General features: G+C 42.1%; 1 protein-coding gene across 10 annotated transcripts in view; it reads right to left on the reverse strand.

Annotated features, from left to right (window-relative positions):
* The window catches only part of NLGN4X (neuroligin 4 X-linked), a 289,067-nt gene that overhangs the window by 133,135 nt on the left and 141,361 nt on the right, over positions 1-14,571 (reverse strand). The window lies entirely within an intron of this gene.

Consider the following 14,571-nt stretch of genomic DNA (forward strand, 5'->3'; position numbering starts at 1 on the left):
ATATACATCTTGGCAACCCACTAATAATCTGTGGTGGTTGGGGGAATTTCCCCTGAAGAAGCAAAGGAGACGTGCCCTGAACCAGGATTTAAAAAGATGAAAAGACATGAGAAAACATTTCAGAAAAGGGTCAGGAGAGTCCGATAAAAATGAAACCGGGGAGTTAGGCAGCATTAGACCATGGGCAGAGCTTGGCGCACAGTCATGCACTGAACAGCATCCCCAAAACTCATGCACTGAGAAGTCAGCGTGAGACCTTATTTACAGGGTCTTTGTCAATGTCATTAGACGAAATCCTCTTGGATTTATGGTGGCCTCTCAATCCAATGATTGGTGTCTTTCCAAGAAGAGAAGACAGATAGAGACATAGAGACAAGGAAGTGATGTGGACATGGAGGCAGAGAACCCACTAACCAAGGAACACCGGGGGTTACTGGGAGCCCCACCAGCAAAGCGGGAGGCAAGGGATGGGTAGGTTCTTCCTTGGAGCCTCCAGAGGAAACCAACCCTGCCCACACCTTGATCCTGGACTTCTGGGCTGCTGAGCTGTGACGGAATACATTTCTGTCGTTGTAAGCCACCAAATTTATGGTAGTTTGTTATGGGAGTTCCAGGAAACTCCTATAGTGGGCATTTAACAATGGGGTAGTGAGCATACCCTAAGGCAACGCCTAGTGAGTCAATCCCTTCTAGAATCCCAGCTAATTGGGTATGAGCTGCACCTGTTAGGTGACAGAAGCGTCCTCCTGGGATCTGGTTACATTACATGGACTTGAGATGCGATGCCAAGGGCTTGATTAGAATATGCTGCTGTGTAGGATTCTTGCTCAGCCGACCTGAGTAAGAGACTGCCATGTGGTAAAGAGGCTTTTGGCAGCCTGCAGGAGCTGAAGGCAGACTTCACTGGTCGCTGGCGAGAAAGGGGCCGCGATCCATCAACCACAAGGGACAGAAACCTGACCACACCGCAGTGAGCTCGGAAAAGCAGGAGCCCCAGACAGGAAGGCAAGGGTAGCTGATACCTGTGTCTCTGTTGGACCCTGAGCAGGGAACACAGCTGAGATACACCCAAATTCCTGACCCACAGAAACTGCGGGGTGAGACATGAGCATGATGTTAAGCCACCGAGTTAGTGGTAATTTGGTTAGCCGCCGAGGAAGACTAGAACCTGTGGGCCACCAAGGTAATCCTTTGAAAGGGATGGCATCCTCTGTCATCTGCTCTCTGTGACTGCCCATCTCTAGTTAGGGAAGGAATGTGTGCAGCCAGCCCCACACATTCCCTCCAATTCCAGGTAATGTGCATTCTGTTCAGGACTCAAGCAAGGCAGGACCAGCAAGCCATCTGGAGTCTAGCCATGTGCACGGGCATTTGGGCTGCCCGTCCTTTATTGGAATTAAGAGCATCACAGATACCACGATTTAGCCATGGCTTCTAAACGCCCAACAGACAAGGCACCCGGCAGCCCTCAAGTTATTTCCGAGTGTAGGCAAACGTTCCTTTATGAGCCCCTGACATCTCAAATTGTACCGCCGCTGGAGAGAGAAAGCAATATCTGGACTGCATCTGATTTTCCCGGGGTGTGCTTTGTAAACCTTTCTCTGGTGAGCTTTGGCTCATTTTCTTTGTCTGTTTCCCCTTTTGATTTATGTCCCTCTGTCCACCTTGGTTCCATGTGCCCCCACTGAGCCAGCATGCTCAGCGGGGTGGACACCCATCATATGACACGTGAGATTAACGATAGAGGCTGGAAAGATCCGGACAGAGGTGGATAAAGGAAAGGAATTCCCCACGAGCCTGGAGCCTGCCTTGTCTGCCAAGCCCCACGATGCCCTTTTGGAGTGTAAAGAACAGAAATGTGGACCAAGGTGCGATGCTTCGGTAGAGGCCGCAATTATCTGCATCGTCCGAGGGCATGTACATAGAGCCATGACTCGGTACAGAGCAAGCATTCCCACGTCCGGCACGCATTCCAAGGGAACACAAATCATTCCCTTAGCAGCTTGTGAGCAATCGGGAAAGCTTGTGTTTCTCCATTTGTTCGTGCAGCAGACTGGAACTCCATGAGCACGCTGGCTCGGGGCCGGGCAGAGCCGCGGCGAGCGTCCCCAGCCTCGCCCAAGGGGAGGCAAGCCAACGGGTTCCTTGCAGGTGGGATGGCACAGGATCATCACGACAATGAGGAGCCAAAGAGGGTTTTTGCTTTTTTTTTGAAAGGTCAAATCACTGTCCTTACAAGAATGTGGCGATACATTACCATCTAGAGAAGTGGCAACCTCCCTGAGTTATAGCATCCTTTCATTGCCATGGAAATCCTTCAGAAAACACCACCATGTTTTCCAACAGCATTCCCTACACATAATCCAAATTGATTCTGGCTCCTCAAAAAAAAAAGGAATCTTTCAGTGCCCATTTTACTTTGGAAGCTCTCAAAAATGGTGAGCTAACTAAGCCTTTCGAAGGAGAGGTATTATATTTCGGTTGGATGCTCTCCTTCCTACTGGAAAGGAACATCAGGAAACCATTGCTTTAGTCGCCACGTGACATCACATGATGTTTTTCAGGTCACCTGGAAGAGTGTCCTTCCTTTTCTCATGACAATAGGGCCACCTTTGTATTCCAGAGTAATTTGCAAAGAGAGCAACGATCTATAATAATCCAAGCACAGACGCTACTAAAAATCAACAGGTTGCGTGTATTATGAGCATTCGTTAGGAACTAATGATTATTTCCAAGTAAAATCTTTTTGGCTGTCATTTACCAAAGAGGGAGTTAAGACACATAAGGATTTCTCTTATTTTTGTCCCCACACGACAACCTCTCATGTTCTTTGGAGGAATAGTAAGGTGAGCTGCATTCTAAAATCCATCCAATTTAACCACAGATCCAAAAAAAAAGTGTTCCGTTTGACCCATTTCTTCCAGTGCTGTGTTTGGAATTCTTGGAGGAGGATAAACGTACACATCTGAAAAGAGCAGTGAAAGAGGAATTAAATTCGGACTGTGGATTCTCCACAGTGATTTGATGCCTGATGAAAGCTGCAGGCTTGCCCTCCTTGCAGGCTTCTGTGGTTCTCCCTTAGGACCCCCAGAACAACCCTCGGTTTCCCAGTGTCAGTCAGCCACATCATTCAGGTGGACGAAGGGTCAGCTACGCTACTGTCTCAGCAAACACAGCTCACAGTGATGGGAGGCTGGTGGCCAGCAGCTAAACTCACTGAGCGGAAAAACTCTCCAACTGCCTAAAACCCTCGAGTATCTGGCATATGTCTGCTTTCCTCCTGCCATCTTGGAAGTCCAAATCCACCCAAGTGGGAGTATCCATTTGCCCACTTTACTATTCCAGTCCTGTTTCCTAAGAGAGGGACACTTGATGCAAACTGTCTGTTGACAACGTTAAGCTTCTCTAGTGTCAACCCTATACCATCATCCATGATGGATGCAGTAATTTTGTTGTTCATACCCTATTCCTATTTCATTAAACCCAAATGAGGAGTCAACACCATCAGGACAGAGCTGTAACGGTTAAGTGGGCAATTTCACGCCGTGGAGGGATGGATAAGTGGAGCCGTGTGATAAACCTCAGCGTAAGAGATTCAAAACTAAAGCCAAGCTCAATGTCATGCAAGTGACCACTTTTCTGTTTTGTTTTGTTGGGGCTAAAGGAAGAAGTCAACCTCCCTATCAGAATTGCCTGGAAACATGTGTTAATTGGACAGCTAGATGAGTATGTGTAACATGCACTATTGCTTTGAAACCAAATAATTAGGGAGAACTGACAGGAGATCAGCCAACACTGCATTAGCATCTTTTAACCAGATATTATGAGTTGACAGACTGAGTGAAGCCGAGCAGATTGGGACCAGTCCACTGTGAAGATAAATTCTATTAATGAATCCAAAGTGCATGGCTTTGGATACAGAGTTACAAAACGGTTCATAAGTCACCAAGACAAGGAGGCTATTGACAAAAATCAGCAGAAGGAGGTGGATGGCCTTTTATCTAAGCAAATGTCGGTGGTAATTGGATCAGCCTAAAGATCAACCAATTTCTTAGCTCCTGGGGAGGGACTTCAGTGATGCTATGAATATTTTTAATGATACAGGTTTGATGAAAGAAAGCAGCATAGGTACACAAAGAGAACAGTATGAGACACCTAGCATCCAATAGGGACGTTATCAACGGTGCTGACATAAGACGTCAAGGTGATTTGAATCAATAGTTCGTACTGTCCTAGGATCATATTTGAAAACACAAGTATGGCAAAATGCACTTTTATAATGTTGATGGAGTAATGTGCCTACATCCTTGGTTTTTGCCTAGATGAAGAGGCACTATTTTGCCGGCTATGGGAAAAGGGATCTAGGAACGTGGCCACAAGAAAGCGGATTTTTGCCTGCTGTCGAGAGGTGGTTTGATTCTGCAGAATCAGAGACTGCATAGGGATTACAGGGTCTCAAACAATTTTCACACACACACCAAGGCTGAGAGGACCAGGCAGACACCCAGAGGAAAAGTTCAATAGTATGAAAACCATGAAGAGGCTCAAAATCATTTAGAATAAGAACCAGCGACTACTCTATTAATAGTTTATCAAGCAGATTAAGTTACAAAGTGCCTTTAAATCTCTTTCATATTTAAAACAATTACAGTGTACATCATGTCGATATGTAAGGCTCACAGGTGTCATGATCACGTGATTATGGCAGACCCTCAAGCTGATTTAACGTGATGCATCTCCACGGAGGCTCGAAGTTCTCATTTTTTGCAAAGTCTACCTTTTTTCCTGGTAATTGATTACACGGTGTGATGTAAGGGAAGATGTTACATAAATTGAACCATTACAAGAAGAAGGAGAAGAGGAAGAAGAAGAAGAACCACCACCACCAACAACCTTTATTTCCAAACTGGTAGAATGAAGTGTAAGTCAACACGAAAATGCCTCCCCATGAGCCAAAAGCAACTTAGCTTCACACTCACTGTGGGTAGAAACTACATTGAGTTCCAACCTAAAAAGTTCTTGATGTAACAGGTCTGATCGACTCATCATAACAAAATAAAACTTTTACATGTAGTATAATGAACACTTCAAATTTTGAAAGATCAACAAAGAGATGTTATAGACACAATGAAATTAATCAACACGGTACAGCATCTTAGGGTTTGGGGTGGAATTTCAAGCATCATAATCATACTGAAGGGACAAGAAGTTTCCAGTAAGTTTTGATAAAACATGTGTGTATATATACATACATATACATGTATGTAACATACATATAATAACTGAAGCATTGGTAGCTAGGATATAGAAGAAATTACAGTTTTCACCTCTAAGACTAATTTTAAGATTTTATTTATTTGAGAGAGAGCACATGAGCAGGGGAAGGGGCAGAGGGAGAAGCAGACTCCCTTCTGTGCAGGAACCCCGATGCGGGGCTTGATCCCAGGACCCTGCAATCATGACCTGAGCCGAAGGCAGACCTTTAACCGACCAAACCACCCAGGCACCCCAGACTAATTTTTTTTTAAAGATTTATTTATTTGAGAGAAAGCACATGCACACAAGCAGGGGAAGGGGCAGAGGAACAGAGAAAATCTCCAGCATACTCCCCATTATGCACAGAGCCCAATGCAGGGCTGAATACCAGCACCCTGAGATCATGACCTGAGCCGAAATCAAGAGCCAACAGCTTCACCAACTGAGCCACCCAGGCGCCCCTAAGACTAATTTTTAATAGTCACCATTTGATGTAGACAATTTTGATGTAGACAATGTGTTCAAGACATGTGACTAGAAAAAAGCAAATCAAAGTTTCCACTATACAAACATCATTAAAGACTGCATGAAAAAAACCTATCTGGTAGAAAAACAAAAGCAATGGAATACAGACAAAATAGTTATTCTGTTTAAATTCTGTTATTCAAATCCCTCCCTGAATTATTTTGCGGGTTTATAAAAATGACCAGTTCATTGTTAGCAATTTTTATTTCGAGCATATTACAAGCAAAGGGAATTTTATGCTTTTTTAGGAAAAGGCCTATCAAATTAACATGTTAAAAATAAATTTGGTACATTAAGTTTACCTATAATTAAAATCATTAAACATGGTTTCAAACAAGCAAGATCAATTATGAACACTGCACTTCTATATCGGATGTTTTGTCTGTAGACAATCTGAAATTCTATGCCATCTGCATCACCTACTTAAAAATACTGACTTAAGAATACACAACAGAAGATTATGGATTCAATATGATAGATGTGCTTCCGTTCATTAAAGGACGAATCACTGAAAACTTAGTATAAAGATAATCCTAAAATACCTGACCTTTGGTCTCCTGAAAAATTAATCATGGAGCTATTTTATAATGAAGAAAACACAAGGACTCCATATGAGAATCCGTATTGATCAAAATGTATTAGATTTTGGAATTAACTCAAAAACATGCATTGCTAACTGGAATTAAAAACAAAACAAAACAAAAAGATATGCATTGGACCACAGCAGACTTCAACGTGTGGGCTGGAGTCACTACTGTGTATTTGGACAACTTCCAGAAAAGCAGTGAATATGACTTTGTTGGTAGCTGTATGTCACCTCCCAGTGCAATGGAAATTCGTAGTATCTATAAGTTAATCTCTCTGTTAATGGTAATTCTCTGGTAAAGTAAGAGAAGCCGAAAGAAACAACCATTCATGGGAATGAAATCAAGCTCAGCTGTAACACTGCTTAGAGCGGAAGAAGACAACAGAGGCATAAAGCACCCCCTGACAAATTTCAGCCCACGCTGATGGGGTCTTCTTCCATTTTTCAATATTGTCTGAGATCCACAATCATCACCTTAAAACATCTGTTGCCTTATTCTCTAATTATCTACCCCACACATGCTGGCAGTTAATTATACATTCTCTTATTCCGTAATTACAATCTTGTTGGCTTTCCCAACAAGACTTGAAGCTCCTCATGAACTGCATCAAAACCTGAGATTCTTTTGTGCTAACCGCCCTACCTGCACGGCATGGGATCTTCCCAACAAATTGTTTCTGCCTGATAATAATCAAATGTCACAACAGTCAGTGGGTTGAGAAGAGGGTAACCCAAACTTCAGCTGGGACACCACAATAAGACCGTGACCAGAAAGGATGAGAACTTCAGCCAGCCACTTGTTTACTGAGAAAATACTTGGTTTTGCTCCTTTTATCTCAACAAATACGGTTTTGATGTCATACCTTGTTTTCTTTTGCATCACACCAAGTACCTAGTTTTGTTTTGTTTTGTTTTGTTTTGTTTTGTTTTGTTTTTCAACATGGCTCAAGGACTCTTTCCTGATCCAAGGAATTTCAACAAAATACCTAATATTTTTATCAGGCGCATATGTAATTATATAGCTAGCTGCCTCCCCCTTACTACACTTGGGCAGAAATTGATACATTTTTCTTTTTCCGTTTGCATAAATCATTCGCAGTGGTACAACTTTAGTTACGGAGAATCCAAAACCATAAACTCGCTTCTTTCTCTTACTCATTGCTATTGTTTGAAGAATCTGTGCTGTTTATATTTCAGGGCAAACCTTGAGAGTTGTTCCAACTCAGACAGGGAGAATTGCAGGGAAACAGGCAACCTATTAACTCTTTTCAAACCGTAAGAGCATAGACACAAAAACGCTCAGAATCCTGTGGGACCTGGTAGATAAGTTTCTTTCTTTGGGTTTCCAAGATGGAGCTAGTGATACCTTCTCTTCCTTGGAGTTGTAGAGTCATGACCTTGCATACAGCCTTAGTTCCCATATAGCATTCTTAATTCTTGATTCTCGCCCAGCAAAACGCTAGCCCTGGAGAAATCCCAACTTTCATCCAGTGCACACCTGCGCCCTTGCCCATGAGCATAGATGAAGGAAAACACGGACCCATGCTGACTGGTCTCACTTTCAATTCATGATCATAAATGTGCAGGAGGTTCAAACTGGAGATCATACCGAATTTCTCCAAAAATTGTCCTTTGAAGATTCCCTAACAACCAACACCTTCTCTGGCTTCCTGCCATCCCCAAAGCCCCTTGTCCCATCTTCACTGTTGGTTTATGATCTCAGAATTTTTTTTTTCAGTGTAGGAAGGAGCAACAATCTAAAGAGAACATCCATAAGTCCCCATGAACCCATTTACCCGTACACCAACCAATAACTACCCCATCTTCTGTGCTCCTTTGTTTCCCTATAGGTAAATGGTAGGGCTCCCACCTAAGACTAACTATCACCCATCCAATTCCATCAGTTTACCAATCCAACAACAAGACACCCCTCTCTTGCTAGACTGGAATCGCTTTCCTCTTGCAGAGGAAATCCAACCTGCTGATTGTGTTATTATTCGAAGTACTTTCCAGTCCCCTCTGTGGGGAAAAAAATATACCCTGGCTGCTCTTTGATGGCAGGCTTGGCCAAAAGACTTACAGTGTCCCTCCCTGGGAAGAATTTTATTGCCCCACTTCAGTGACATGAGATATACCTGTTTGATATGTTTTAGCCAATCATGCATGAACAGAATTAAATTTAAGAGTGCCATTTCTAAGAAAAATCCTTGAGAAAGCTGATGTGGCTCTGCCATGTTTCCCTTCTACTTTGCCAGAACATCAGAAATGTGTCTGCACCCTTAGGTTGGGTCCTGGAATGAAAAGAGATGGAGAAGAGCTGAAGCGAATCCCTGAAGAACGCACAACATGAGAGAGAAATAATGCTCTCTAGTCACATGTCCTTGACATTTTAGGGATATTTGTTAATGCAGCGTAAGGCAAGCTAAACTGATTGATACGACATGCCTCTAGATCATTCCTATTGCATGATCTAGAGATCATTAGATGTGCTATTAGACCTTCCATCATATGAGAAATACAATAACTTTCTCTTGGGTTTATATATCCCTCCAACTGTTGCCTAGTTCTCTGCTCCTTTACAGGAAATCTCTTTAAAATTGTCGTCTACACACCCAGACTCCAATTCCATGGCTCCTATTCACCACTAAAGTTACTCCAACCAGGCTGGTCCACGTAATGTGTCACCAAAATTACTGCTACTCTGGTAAAACTTGCCCATGACCTCCAGGCTGCTACGTCGGTGGACTCCAGACTCTGTTTTCTCCTTTCTGTTTTTTATCTTCAGACTCTTCATGACTCTAAATACCACCTATGTGGACTAGTCCAACATCTTCCTCCACAGCATGGACCTGTCTCTTGAGATTCCCCTAAACTCAGACATCCACTCATCTATGGGGTATCTTGCCTCTGATGTCCTATATTCATTTCAAAGTCAAACTCCCAAGCCTCAATTCATCCTCAAGATTCTCTCCACCAGCACTTTCTCCAGTTTCATCCATGAACACCTCCTTCCTTTTCCATGCTTAGGTCAACAAATTTGGATTCCTTTCCTTTCCCCACATTCTACATGCAAATCATTTGCAAATCTTATTTTCAAAAATAGAACAAAGCCAAGCAATTTTCCCCACCTCACTACTCCCATCCTAGATGTACGGTCATAATTTCTCATGGTGACTCTTAAATGAGCCTTCTAACCAGTCTCCTGCTTTCTGCTCTTGCCCCTACAGGCTAATCTCAGCAAGGCAGCTAACGTGGTTCTTTAAAACACACCTCACCATGTCAGTCATTCCTCTGCTTAAATGCCTCCAATTTTTCTCCTTTTGTTCCCAGAATTAAAGTCAAAGTTCTTAATGGCTTCATCCCACTTGAATCCCAGTCACCCACTGCTATCTAGCGGTCTTCCCCAACACAATGGGAATGCTTCCACCCCAGGGCCTTTGCACTGGTACGTTCCTTCTGCCTGGAACACCCTTCTGGTACATCATCGAGGCTTCCTCTGTCACCTCTTTCAATTCTTTACTCACGCTTTTCCTTTTCAGTGAGGTCAAATTGTCCACCGTGCCTACATTTGTACTTTCCTCCACAATCCTGATTCTCCTTATCCCCTTTTCATTTTTATCATAACACCCCTCACCTTCCAAAATAATATGTAACTTATTTAATTCTTAATTTTCCAGGGTCCCCATAAAATATAAATTGCACTAGGCAGGAAATTTTGTCTACTGGGTATGTTGATGCATCTACAATGCTTAGAATACATGATGTGAAAGAGGGAATCAGTAATAAAAATAAAATAATCGAAAACAATATAGTGCAAATGTTTTTGGAATTACACGATGTAAAGCATGAAAATGAACGTTTAAAAATCTTAGAGAATGGGCACCTGGGTGGCTCAGTTGGTTGAGCGACTGCCTTAGGCTCAGGTCATGATCCTGAAGTCCCTGCATCGAGTCCCGCATCGGGCTCCCTGCTCGGCAGGGAGTCTGCTTCTCCCTCTGACCCTCCCCCTTCTCATGTGCTCTCTCTCTCATTCTCTCTCTCAAATAAATGAATAAAATCTTTAAAAAAATCTTAGAGAATAAATTATTTGAAAAGTTGAATTTCAGGTGAGTTCAGAGAGAACCATTTAAGGACAAGTCAAGAAAATGTACAGAATGTGCTTCAGCAAATACAAAACTACTTGAGATGTCCTTCCAAGGTTACTGAAGCATAATTATTCAGATGGTCGCTTCCAGTCATGCAGGTGTCTTTGCCTTCATTTGCTCATTTGGCTCTTTTTGTCACAGGTGAACTGGTATTTCATTTCCTTTTATTTCTTATTTCTGTCCTATTTTTGGGATACCATCAGTGAATCTACATTCCTTCTGCACAGACTTGTAACAAGTTGATGAACTGCACGTGTTCTCTGGTCTCCTGAGGATCGCTCCTTTTTCTGTCACCCCATCCCATTCTGTACCTCCTTTCTCCCAGCATCATCCTTACAGAGCCTTAGAAATCTCAGATTCCTAGAAGGTTCTTGAAAAGCTGGGCTTGGCTTTGCCAAGATGTTACCATCACCTGCCCTAGGAATGCAGCTGCATACCTGGGAAAGGCGTTTCAATGCTTATAAAGCCAACCTCCGTCTTTCATGCGAGGACAAATGCCACACTGCCTCAGAAACACGCAGACCTGTGTGGTGTCTCATGGTCTCCGAGAAGAAAGGTTAGGACCTAATTTTTCTGGGAGCCATTCCATTCAGGAGGCACACTTGTAGTCGTGTCATCTTAAAGCCAGGTAGAGAGGGGCTGCAGTAAGCTAAAGATAGAGACCCCAGGTGAGAAAGAGAGAAGCCTCTTAGGTGAGGTCCGTGTACATGTGTGTTTGTGGGGGTACACGTGGAAACAGGGACCAAGGGTGCTGTCAGTAGAAGACAGGGGATACCCAGGACAAGCAGGCAGGAACACAAACTCTTAGGAAGCTCTTAGTAAGAGACAAAGGGATGGGCAAAGAGAAAGACATCATCCTTGCTTCTGATGAAAAACTAGTACATGTCATTATAGAACTTTAGGAAATACAGAAAAGTTAAAAGAGAGAGAGAAAGCAGTACAGATAACTGAGCCACACACAATGGTCACTTGTATCCTATCTCATCGTCCAAGTTTTTTGGGGGGAGGGTGAAAGATTTGGGCATCAACTAATTGGATAGTTGATTACGATGCTCAGCCTACAGCTGGAGTCTCCTCTTTAAAGCTGAATCCAACGTACAATCTCTGGAAATTTTGCTTTGGTGCGCCAAAAAATAGAATCTATTTTTTCTTTTAAAAACTCTATCCAAACCACGTAAGATGGGTCAGGAAACATTGCCTTCTTTATTTGGGGCTTAAATTGTCTTACATTTCTTGACAGTAAGATTATTTGTTTTGTCTTTAACATCGCTTTTAAAGTCTTTAAATTTCTGATTTAAAAATATATAAAAAAAATAAAACATGCCAAACATTTTTAACATTCAATTCAATTATATGCTCATCTAGGAATTAAAGTTGGTGGTTTAAACAAATTATAATAACCTTAAGATTGATCATTAAGTAGGATATTCATTTTTTAAATGACATTTATCTATACTAGGTTTGAAATTTAGTGTCCTGACATATTTTAAGAGGGTTTAGTAGAGAATCAGTATTTCCACATGGTGTTAAAATTATGTGTGGTGTTAGATGTTGACATTCTGGATGCTTGCTCAGAGGTTTAACATTTCCTGTGTGTTCTCTTCCTCCTCAGTGATTTCCTTGGCTTATGAACATCGTCTACTAACTAGACATTCAGTGTTCCATCATTCTGTCATTTGTGTATCTTCTCTTTCTTACACATTCTCAGCCCTTATTCTGGCCCTATACTTTTGTGTTGGTCTCAGAGTCTACGTATTAGTTCCTCTCCTGTCTTCTCTGTATGCCCTATTCAGACTCTTGGTGTTTTTTGGTTTTTTGTTTGTTTTTTGTTTTTTTCACATGGCTTTGCCATTTTCATGTTTTCTTTCACTGTTTAAGTCCTGTTCAAGAAAATAAACCAGCAAATGTGTGCAATTTTGATTCAGTAAACTCTCAGAAGGCATGGAGTTTTATGCATCACTCAGCAGCCTGTCCCTGCCATTCTGTGTCTATCCCTGAGAGAGCTGGCTTTGTGGTGAGTAAGGGTTTCCTTCGTTCACGGATCCTGTGTGGAGTGATCCTGTGGTCCTCACATCCTTCAGAGATTCCCTTTTCTTTCCCATTATCCCTTGCTGGACAACTTCTTGTTCTTGCTTTGGATATTTCTTCTCTTCCATCTTACCCTTCCTCCACTATTATGTTCATATGACAGCGTTACCATGACACCTTGACCCTGAAGGGGACACACACACACTCACATGTGTGCTTGCTTATGAAAAAGGCTTTGTCTTTGTACATTCCTTTGCTCCAATATTGTAGTTGAGTTGGGCTCATTGGAGTAGAATTCTATTGCAGTGTTTTGTGTTCACATGGGCTCATGGCGTATCTCCAAGGACTGTCCTGGTTAGGCTAGTTCTGCCTCATACCACTGACCACATATCACAGACCTCTGCTGTCTCCTTTCATGTGGGCATTATCTAGAGGATCTTGAACAATCTGCATGTCACATTATTATTTTTTACCACTTACATCAATGTCTAACCCTCACGCTGTTTGCAGAAATATTAAAACAGATGGAGACAAATGGCATATGCGTTCACGTTGGAGTCACTCATTTAAAGTAACACTGCAATGATAATCTTTCTCCAACGTTTTACTGGATTCTGTTGCTCTCCAAAGCGAAGTAGAGAAGAAACTCTGTTTTGGCAGCATTTATTTTGCTTAAACACTAAAACAAATGTCCTTTTCCACATCCCCAGTAATTGGTGACTCATCCATGTAGCTTTAGAGCATTTTGCCCTCTCTGTGATCCATGTTTTGAAGTCCAGTCTCCTGGTGTTTACTGTATAGTTTTATGTTAGTACATAAAATCTTATCACCGATTAAAGACCACAGTCGTCATTAGGAAGTATTTGGCAGCATGTCTGGAAAATTCCAAACTGGGAACTTTAAAAAAGAAGAAAGAGACGTAGACAAGAAGACCAGAGAGAGAGGTTTATAACTCAGCTACTCCACAATGCCTCCAGGAGCTCATGTCATCTCTCTCTCTCACCGTTCTGCCATGTTTGGCTGTTAGGTTTTCATCTCGTCCTCAAGCCTGTGGGTCCTGATGCGACAATACCATGCAGGTCACCCACAACCAGGTAGGGGGAAGGGAGGTAGTTGGTACAAGATGTTTTGGTCCTTTTTATTATAAGAAAGATTTCTCAGAAATTCTCTCCATAAGAGTCCACAGGTAGGCATTCATCTCTGATGCCTCCCACCCCCAACCCACTCCAGGCAGGTTGGGAAAGTGTATTGGACCAGCTGACCCAAGTGTGCCCAGATCTCAGGACTATTTGGCTCTCAATGGGAAAATCTGTTGGGATGCTTGAGTTTCATCGAACTAAGGTTCAATTATTTTTCTAATTAATCACAATCTTCATCTGAAAGCAACAGTGTAGAGGAACACTCCATCACAAAAGAATAAAGCCCTATCACACTAGTTAATCTAACATCCAGGAGCGAATGATATCCCGTTAAGTGCGAAGGAAGACATAAAAGAATTAAAGGCACAATTCTGATGCTAAGGATTGAAGGGACAAGACTTATGAAAACAAAAAGTTGAATGAAAATTAAATAAAAAGGAGGATCTAGACCTGAAAGTAATATTATGATAGTACTAATAACAGTCCAAAGTTATTGTACAGCCAATTATTGTTACAAAGGAAGGTTAATGATCATTAATTATCATCAGGAATTCTTTTCTTGTAGATCTCAAAACTCAGAGATCAATACAGAAAGTACAACAGAAAATTCAAACAATGCCCCCAACAATTAAAAAAAAAAAATCACGCAGAAGTGCATAACAATCTAATAGCTCATGCAGAACCAGGATCTATAAACCACCTTTCATCATTTTAGAGAGGACTGCATTGGTTGGACTGATGCTATTTGTGTTTGTAACAAGACATGCCCTTGGATGAGGTGAGACACTTCACTGTGAAACTTCAGAATAATTTTATTCATAACTGAAATGAAAAATGGAGCCAAACTTTCTGGATGGCTGATATAAGAAATGGTTGATGGTTATACATCTAT

Source organism: Phoca vitulina, unplaced genomic scaffold (genome assembly GCF_004348235.1).
Source record: "Phoca vitulina isolate PV1807 unplaced genomic scaffold, GSC_HSeal_1.0 scaffold60, whole genome shotgun sequence".
Lineage (NCBI taxonomy): Eukaryota > Metazoa > Chordata > Mammalia > Carnivora > Phocidae > Phoca > Phoca vitulina.